Below are 9,824 nucleotides of genomic sequence, written 5' to 3'. Positions count from 1 at the left end.
CCTGAACAGTCTGTCCTTCTCACAGCACTCAGTGAAACAGAGGTCAGGTCATGTAATTCCTCTGCTCATGACTGTAACGGTTCCGCCTCGCTCAGTGAGAAAGCCAGTTTCCTCGCAGTGGTGCACAAGGCTCACTCTCTCCACACTTCCCCCGCCCCCTTTACTTCTTTGACCTCATCTTCTGCCCTCCCCCCCACCCGCTTGTTTTGCATCAGCCCAGCCACACTGACCCCATCGCTTTCCTTAAGTATAATGTAAAGTTAAACGCTGGGTACTCCACTTCAGAACTTTGTCCCTGCTGAACTTCCTGCCTGGACCACATCTCCATGCTTTCCGCCCTGCTCCACACCTCACCTGATCCACTGCTTGGGCTAGAGGTCAACTTGACTTTCTCACTTCCTTTAGGGTGCTGCTCAAGTGCTGCGTTATCAGAAAGAGCTTCCTGCAATATTCCTGATTCTTACCCCACTGGTCTTGCTTTATTTTTCTACATTGAAGGTCACCTGTGACCTGCCATAAATTTCAAAATGTCAGCTCTGCACTCAGGACACGTTTAATTAATGTATGCAAGATAAATAACTTTGGAAAGGAGAAGGTGAAATATCTTAGAAGAACACCCAGTTACAATAAAGCCTCTGGAGCCCCCTGACTGTGTAGAAGACTTGTCCTTGCTAGCAGAAACAATGGCTCTGCAGTCAGAGGGAGCTGGATTAACCTGGCTTGGTTTTATAAATCTGTTTTCTCATCTATAAAATGGGGATAATGATAGTACTGATTCATTGGGTTTTGCAGGGTTAAATGAGATAATTCACGTAATTTGGTTACCCTGACACAGAGTAGGCACTTGTATACTCAGCTGCCATTCACACATGATTATTCTTAGCATTCAGTTCATGTGTAGCTGTACTTATACACGATCCAGTGGTCTCTGCCATGTAAATCAGTCCTTTGAAAGTCTGCTCACTCTGAGCTAGGTCCTGAATGAACTGGCCTGGGAAAATGAGCTTCTGACCTTGTGAAGCCAGGTGGGCTCTGGCCTGAAGTGACCCATCTGTGATGTTGGGCCAAACTACTGTCTATGAGACTAGGGCCCAGATTCTGGTATTCATGGGCCCTGGAGTTAGGTCTCTGCTGTTCTTAGAAGTCTCTCCCAAGTTGAATTCTTCGATCTGCCACATGCCCCTGCTGTGTGGCCTTGCACCTTTGACTCGAAGACCCAAACAAGGTCTACAGAAGCATACCCAATGTCGTGAGGGCCCAGTACCTACTGATCTCTTGTAGGCTTCAGGGGACTGAGCCTAGCCTGGCTGAATGGTACCCAACATGGTACCAGCATGAAGTGGGGGCAGGGTCAGCTGACCAGGGCTAGTAGATGCCTCCTTCACCATAGTTCCCCTGCCACCTGAGGTCATGCAGCATCTCAGCATCTCCAAGGCCCATCTGGGGACTCAGCCAGAAGACCTCATGAAGCAAACAGTTCTCCAGACACTTAACTCTGGAAACTAGGCAGGTGAGTGACTCACAGCAAAACCCACCCAAACCCCCACTGGAACCATAACCTGTCTAGCTTATGCTCCTGGGAGGCTGAGCCTAAAGCAGTTAAGCAGGAGAGGTCTCTTAGAACTAGTCTCTCAGATGCTCGCTTGGAGCCTGTTCTCAGGGAGCCCTTCTAGAAACTCCCAGGGCTTGCTACTTTCCTCAAAGTTCTCTACTGTGACATGAGCAATGCCACCAAGCCGGCTGGCTCAATCAGCCCTTCTAGTGCACCTCCCTCCCTCAGGTGCCCGCCCTGAAGGAGGAAGGACCTTGCAAGAGCCCCTCCCTACAGCCACCTCTTCCTGCTTAGTGCAGCATCCAGCCTTGACTCTTTGGGGACTGGCCTCCTCAAAGGGGGGGGCTGCCAAGATCCACGGGTGTGCGGCAGATAGGACCCAGGTGAGGCTGTCTGTGCTGTAGCTGCTTCAGCAGGATGTCTGCTCCACAAGGAGAGCAGGGCCTGGTACTAGTCAGGGCTGGTAGCACTCGTCTCTCTGACAAAGGCTGTTCACCCTCCCTAGCAAACTAGAGACTAGAAAGGGCGGCTCACTCAGTACGAGGGGCATCCCAGTTATCTGAACTAGGACACCCTTCAGAGCAGTCCCAAGCCTAGGATACTTTCGGGAGGTGTCCCACTCAGCCCACAGCCGCCTCTGCCACTCTTTGAAAGGAGCCTGCCTGTTGGTCGAATGCGTGTGCTTTGGGGAGCGGGTCCTACCTGGCCACTGCACCCTAAAGGACTTCGCCTTCCCAGCCAAAGGATGGGTTCCAGGCCTCGCCTTTTGTATTTCCCAGCTAGGGGGCTAACCGGCCTAGGGACCCCAAAGACACCCAGTCCTACCGCAAACGGCAGCGTAGACGGCAGGGGCCCCCAGTCCTCAAGCCCTTCCTTCCGAGGATGACAGCTCTCCAGTCTCGGCGGCCCCAGGCCACGTGGGTTGGCAGGAGGACTCACCTGTTCCTCGGGGGGACCCAGGACGCACAAAGATTGCCGGTCACTGCCTTCTGCTGGACCCCCGAAAGGGCACTGCTGTCCGGCGGGGCCGAAACTCAGGACGCAGGTTCGCGGGGTCACGGCACCCTGCAGACGCAGACATCGCCACGGCGCAGGCCACCGCCCCTTTCTACCTCCCCTCACCCGGCCGCCGGCCCAGGAAGACAGCCGTCGCCGGCCTCTCGCGGCAGAGGCCCGGCTCCAGCGGCTCAGCCCGGCCCTGCCCGGCCCCAGGGTGCGTTATGGGAAATGTAGTCCATAGCGCACCTGCGGTGCCTTGGAGTGGAGGGGCGGGGCGCCGGGTCCCGGCTGCGCCCCGGCGGGAGTTGTCTCACTAGGCGCCGCCTTCTCCAGGCACCTCCTCTGAATCCCAATCCCCGCGTGGACTGCAGACCCCACTCCCTGGCCCTTCCGCCTTAGCCAACCCGACGTTTATTTAAAGGGAGAGAAAAAGATGTTGGTGTTGCTTCCTTCACTGATTGTGGGAGGACGGCGCAAGTTTGAGGAGCTGGATAAATGTCATTAGTGGGCCCGGCACATTGGCTGTAAGAGATATAGGCGCACCGATTGCTGATTGAAAAAAATCCTTTAGCCATGTTTTGATATTATAGTATGAGGCTCTAGCACAGTTAATTCTCAAATCTGACTACACATAGAATGATCAGGGGAACTTTAAAAAAAAAAAAAAACAAACCACGAATGCTTGGCCACCACCCCGAGACAATTAGATTTAATTGAATTGGAATGGGACTCAGACAACAATATCTGAAAAAGCCTCCCAGGTGATTTGCCAGGGCAAGGAACTACTGCTACAGAACTTATAATTTCCTAGATGCAAAGTAATAAAAACAACAGGAAAACATAAAGCTTTCCCAAACAATTTTATTTCTGGGAAACAGTTTGAAGATGTAAAATTAGGGATTAACAATACTGCTTGTGTTTTCTCAGAAGCGATTAAATCACTTTACAGCCTCGTGGTTAATTCGCCCAACGGTTCTGGGATGAAGGAGAAAGTCTGAAATCACTCCTTTGATTTTCCTTGCTGTTTAAGCATTACAATGCAGTGTACTGTCCGCATCTCAGCCCTACACTGGAATTGAGGGAGAGCTCTGCCCTTGGGCTTTGCTCGTGGTCTCAGATGGCTGCCATTTGACACTTACCTCAACAACACTGGCCTGTGACTGACATGATGACAAAGCTGTGACCTTTTACCAGAGATGGCTTTTCACAGGGCTATTAGACCCTTGCAAATAATTTAAGGGAAGATTTCTCCTCTCTTTTAGGTAAAAAAAAAATGCCAGAAAAATGCCCAGTCTATTTATTTTTCTAGACAGGAGAGGAGCCCCCACAGGCCACTCATTTTCTCTCACTAGCTCAGGTGCCCAGGCTCCCTTCCTTAGGGTAAATATCATTTATATTGTTTTGCTTTCTTTAATCCCACAATATCACATTATAAGAGTTTCAGCCAAGAAGATCTCATATAGCCAGAAATATCCTGGCTATATTCCATTAACCAAAAATTGGATCCCATCGATAATATACGTAATGAGTTTCCTTCACATCTCCATATTGACCTAGTTTCCTCAAGTCTCATTCTTGCTTTTAAGCACATCAGCTCCACTAGATAGCACCAGTCATTCGGAAGTATTGTTTCTACTTAGCCAAGCAAGTGACCTATACATACCTTATGTGCTTCTGGCTAAGATTTGTGCCTAGGACACTCTCCTAGAACTGTCAACGTAAGTAATGTCCAAAACCGTAGAGGATTTTTATGAGTTTGAGCCCAAACTGGTGACAATTGCTGGGAAGCAAGCCCTCATGCTCTGGAGAGTGACAGCTTTGCGCTTTCTTTTATGCAATTGGTATTAAGGAGGGAATGTAAGAAGATTACATGGAGGTGTGGGAAAACAAAACTGAGATTGGATTACAGAATAGTTGACCCCCCTTCCAAGGGTATTCTGGTATTTCAAAGGTGTGTTAACCTAGATGCAGAAGAACTATGAACAGGACTCACCTAAAACAAAGATAAACCTTTTACTGAAAAGTTATATGCCTCAGGCGTGACTACCCACCGTGACCTACCCAGTTAGGAATTTTTGATCAGATCACCCTGTGATGTTATTTTCAGTAGAACTCTTTTTTTTTTTTTTCATCAGTGGAGCAAATCATTGAGGTTACTTACGAAAACATTTTAATGTTATTTAAAACTCCATTTTAATCCACCTATTGAATTATATTTTAATATTGGGACAACCCATTCCTTTACTTTTGCTGATAGGATTATCAAGAAATAAATCTTGGCCTTCTGGAATAATAATATCAACCTCATGATAACTCTACTGCCCTATGTAATTGATGCTGCTTGAAAATTTGGGCTTTGCCACAAACAACACTACATGCTATGCTGCACCTTCTGTCACCCTCCAGATTGGGGGCACCTTAAAAGCTTAGCATTCTGTTTTGTCTAGGCCTATGATTTTCATGGACCCAGCATGTCATCTCCACAGACCTCTTGTTCTTCCCCATATTTTCTTCTTTCATAGCTTTAATGGACATTTCGGAACCTAAGGTACTGAGGAGTTGTGGCTAAAGTGAAAAGACCTGATTATATCTTGAGGCTTGGATCTATCCTCAGTCCTGTTGCTATTGCGTTCATGTGACCCCACAGCAAATCCTTTAATAATGACTCTTTCAGCATTTTCGGCCATTTTTCCCTTATACAAATACAAAGTATCTAATGTGAAATATTCTGAGCTAATAATAATAGCCGGTCCTTCCCAGGAAATTTTGAAGAGGTTTTCTTTCCTGCCTTTATTACTTTGCAGCTCCTGGTAAGGCAGCTGGTTTTTCTGCTCTGCTGGAAAATTTCATCTGTGGTCTTGAATCATCTCTATCTCTCCTGGTTCCTGTCTCTCATTTTAACATTTGATCAAATCTCTTCTTTCGATGCTGAGGAGCCATGGCCCCAAATGAAACTGCGGCAACAAGGAACAGATAGGACAATATCTTTTTCTTTGTTGCGTCCTCCCCTGTGAGGATGTAAGGGCTGAAAATGAGTCCACCTACCTGACTGGACACTGTTCTCCCCATTCCATGTGAGGACACTTCTTTGGTTTAGCTTTTCTAAATAGCTCACACTTCCTGGTCTTAGGCAGTAAAAACCACCTTACAAGTACCATGGGCCTACGTAAGTAAAAAAACAAAAAACAAAAAACAAAAAACAAAAAAACCCTTAATAATTACCTTAACAAAAGGGGGAAAGTAGTCAGGAGCATGAGCCTTGGAGTATGACTGATCTGGGTTGAAATCTCCCCACCCTTTACTTTCTTGCGGTGGGCAAATTACTTAATCTTTCTGAGCTTGGGTTTCCTAACTATAAAAGGCATATCATATGGTTATTGTGAAGATTAGATGACATAATGAAATGCTAGACCAATGTCAGGCATGTAGTGTGATAAATGGTAGTAATTATTATTACACAAGAACATTGGGCATAAGGCAAGGTTAATTAGTCTCTTAATATAGTTCACCTCTTTAGAGGATAAGTACTATCTGATAAGGGAGCCCGATGCACCAATAATGGCCCAGTTTGTGAAGCAAAGTCAAAGTACCTACAGTTTTTGTAGCTGTTCTTCTTCTTCCCTGGAACCTCTTAATGATGGTGTGCCCCAGGCCTCAGGGTTAGAACTCTGCTCTCCTCATCCAAGTCCTTGACTTTAGATACCAGCACTAGTGATATGCTGATACCTCCCATATTTGCATCTTACCCTCAACTCCAGACTGAAGTATATAATTGCTAATTCCAGTTTTCACTTGTCTACTAGATGTGGAAAACCCAAAACTGATCTCCTGCTCTTTCTACCAGAACTGCTCCTCCCTCATTCTTCCCTCTCTTCCCTCATCCAAGTCCGTCTCCTGTTTCCACTGTGACCACACAGGTACAAGTATCATCCTTCTGTGGTTGTATCATTGCCACAGTCTCCAAGCTGGATGCCCTGCTACTACCCTTCCCACCTTCAGCCTATTCTTTACACGGCAGCCAAAGGGATCCTATTAACATAGAAGGCAAATCATGATATTCTATTTAGAGCCTTCCAACAGCTTTCCATTTCCCTTCTTACAGAAATCAAACTCATTTAAGCATAAACTGTATATCCTGTTTAACTTGTCTCCAGTAACTGCCAGCAACCCCATCTCCACTAGGGCAGCAAAGTTTTTTTCCCGTGTTTCCAGTACCTGATACAATGCTTGGCACATAGCAGGTGCTTCAGTTATTGAAGAAATGACTTGCAGACAAGATGCCTGAAAAGTGGGAAGGTAATTTTAGAGACTATTTAACCCAACAACTTCCTTTCTTTACAGATAAAGTTTGCTTTATTTTAGAATGCTTTATAGGGTGTTTCTTGTAGCAGACTTCTTTGATCTCATGATGTTGAATTTGGGCTATAAAATCTGGTTACTTTCCCTAAGGGTCTACTGACAGGGATGCCAGGTGGCTGGAATTAGCAAGCATTTCAACAGTGTAGACAATCCACCTGGAGGCCTGGAGCTGGCCATTTAAAGATTAGCCTGAAAGAGACTCTGGAAGTGAGCTGCAAACTAAAAGCTGTGATGTCCCTCTTTTCCACTGGATTGCTGATTTGCAGATAGCTTCCAGTTCCTCTGCGACCTCGCACAAATCACTCTTGGCCAGATTTATTGCCTGAGAACTAGCAAGGCCCTATGGAACCTTGGCGGACTTTCCTTTACAGGCAGGGCTGCCGAACCTTCAACATAGCTAAGGATATTAGCTTACTGCCTGGTGTTCTTGAGCTGGGGATGCCTAACTTGGACAAGGGACGAACCTCTGTGACTACTGCTTCTCTAATTCAAGTACTTCTCTCGCACCTATCCTCGGTCTTGGGCAAAAGGGCTAAACTCTTGGACTGGAAGGGCCAGCAGCCCCTCCCTTGGAAGGCTTCAGCCGTTGAAGGATCCCTTCCATTTCCTCCACACTAACGGACAACAAGGCAGCCTCGAGCTAGACAGGCCAATGTCGTATCCACGCTTCCCGGCGGTGAGCAAACATCGAGAGGACCAAGCCACCACCACTCGCTCAAATCCGAAGAGAGAAAAGGAAGACGACTAGCGCAGGTCAGAGGTCAAACCACAACCCCCAGCAGGTCCCGCGCACCGGGGCAGAGAAGCCCCCTCCCATTGGACGCGGGCGAGCAGCGTGCCCTTACGCCCCGCCCCCGCGGGCACACCTCCCTCTTTCCCCCGCCCCCCGCGCGGGGCACGGCGGGAGTGGAGTCGGCGCGACCAGCCGGCGTACTCCATATCCCGGCGGGCCGAGCGCTGAAGGCGGCGGCGCGGCGCCTTTGTGGAGGCAGCGGCCGGGCGCGGAGGAAGTTCCGGTCCCCGCGACGCTGGGTCGGTGGCCGCGGCTGAAGATTAGGAGGAGCGGGCCGTGGAGGCCGCGCTGCCTCGGTAAGGGCCTGGGGAGGTAGGGAGGGCGTGCCAGAGCCTGCGGGAAAACAGCTGGCCTGGTAGGCCGCTCTGGACGTCGCGGGCCCACGCGGCCTGGAAGCTGTGGCTTCGGTGTCGCGGGGCGGCCGCGACTTTGCTCGGGAAGAAGAGAGCCAAGTGGCGGTGTGGTGAGGGAGGCGCCGCCCACGGGAGGAGCGCCCTGGAACGGTCTCGGGCCCGGGGCGGGGCCCGGCACGGTGGTCGAAATACCGGTCCATCCTCGGGGCTGCGGGCTGCGGGGTCGCGGTCTGGCGCGCGGTTGCTGTTCGGTGCTCCGGGCCTGCGGAGCCGCAGGCGGGCCCTGTATTCCTGCCTTTTTTCCTGCTTTTGCAGGAATCTGATTCAGTTCTGAGGTATCGCTCGACAGCCTTGCCCTCAGACCTGGACAGACACGAGTGGGCTCGGCGGGACCACAGGGCGCGAGAGCTCAGATCCCGGCACCCCAGGCAGTGGAACCTGGAGGCGGGGGACTGGTCTGGTGGGTTCTGCGCCCGTTGGGCGAATGTAGGAGGAGCAGGATGTTTTCCTCGTATTCACTCTTTAGATTCCTTTTGGCGTTGTAAATCTGTCTTTCTTTTAACTTTAGAATTGATGTTATGCTACTGGGTTCAACTCTGGGAGTGCATTTTTTAATAAAAAGAAAGGGCCTTGTTTCGTAAGGTACATAAACTGTAAGGGTAATTGTATTTTTTGCATATTCCAGGTTTGCTTGTGAAGGTCAAAGTTGCTGGATCTTAGTGAAGGATTTCAGTAGACTGATGCACCTGGTCACCTGGTTCATTTTCTGAACTCTGGATTGTGCCCTAGGTTTGTTAGTTTTCAACTTCCTGTTGAGTAATGTCTCCAGTGTGAATGGTTTAATGATGTCAACATCAGCAAACTTGTGAGGACTTCAGGGAGAGGTATCAAGGACTGATGAGTTTTGCTAGGACTGGCAAGGTCTGAAGTAACTAATGATATGTTACCATTTGGGTGAAACACACAAAAGTTGGACCAGAACCTTATCTCATTAGCACTCAACTAAGTACCTAATGTATAGGATAGGTACGCGGTCTCTCTAGACATCCTTAGCACCCTTATTTGCAGAATTCTGTTACCAGACTTGGGTTTACTTTTGTTGCCTTTAGGATCCTACGTTCTCTGTCTTCTGTGAAGACAATTGTCTAATGAGCTCTGTGGTCTCATTGCAGAAACTTGGGGGCAAGGTTATATTCTTCTGCTAATGTTTATTGTATATACTGGTATTAACTTGGTTCAGAGTTGTAGTAATATTCAAACTATCAGAAAGTTCTCAGATTTTCAAGATCATAAATCATTCCTTTGATGGACTCTTCTAGCTATACACCAGGTGTTTAGAATTAATTTTTCTGCTAGACTCCCACCATACACTGTTTGTTACATTCACTTAGTGGGGCATCTGTTGAGTGCCTTTTATAACCCTCCTATCACACTGTGGGACTCAGTAGAAGAACTCTAGAATCTGATAGAGTTTCAGTCCCTGACGACTCCACTACTCAGTGATATTGGACAGACTACCTAATTTCAGGTTCCTCATACGTGTAATGAAGTTAAGAAATGTAGCCACCCCACAGTTTGTTGTGAGGTTAATGTAGTACTTGTAGTGCCCTTAGAACAGTGCCTTGTATGTAGACAGTGTTCACTAAATGTTAATCACCACTGTTAGCTTTTTTCATAAAACAGCTTTGTTGAGATATAATTCACACACTATACAATTCACTTATTTAAGGTGTATGATTCAGTGTTTTTTTGTATGTTAACGTTACTA

At 48.1% G+C, this 9,824-nt stretch overlaps 2 protein-coding genes across 7 annotated transcripts in view; one reads left to right on the top strand and one right to left on the bottom strand.

Moving 5' to 3' along the window:
• MON1A (MON1 homolog A, secretory trafficking associated) overlaps positions 1-2,770 on the bottom strand; it is a 14,758-nt gene extending 11,988 nt beyond the window's left edge. The window contains exon 1 of one of the 2 annotated variants that reach the window (XM_023533357.1): positions 2,378-2,770. The gene's annotated coding sequence lies outside the window, so the exon portion shown is untranslated. The remainder of the gene's footprint in view (positions 1-2,377) is intronic. The other variant, XM_011364727.2, reaches the window with a different exon arrangement.
• A 5,050-nt stretch (positions 2,771-7,820) lies between these two features.
• Positions 7,821-9,824, top strand: part of RBM6 (RNA binding motif protein 6) — a 100,594-nt gene continuing 98,590 nt past the window's right edge. For 4 of the 5 annotated variants that reach the window (XM_011364724.2, XM_011364722.2, XM_023533355.1 and 1 more), the window contains exon 1: positions 7,821-7,999. The gene's annotated coding sequence lies outside the window, so the exon portion shown is untranslated. Of the gene's footprint in view, positions 8,000-8,741; positions 8,846-9,824 lie in introns of all 5 variants that reach the window. The other variant, XM_011364723.2, reaches the window with a different exon arrangement.

Source organism: Pteropus vampyrus, unplaced genomic scaffold, assembly GCF_000151845.1.
Source record: "Pteropus vampyrus isolate Shadow unplaced genomic scaffold, Pvam_2.0 Scaffold100, whole genome shotgun sequence".
NCBI lineage: Eukaryota > Metazoa > Chordata > Mammalia > Chiroptera > Pteropodidae > Pteropus > Pteropus vampyrus.
The sequence above is the reverse complement of the archived record's forward strand: the minus strand, read 5'-3'. Positions and strand labels throughout refer to the sequence as shown.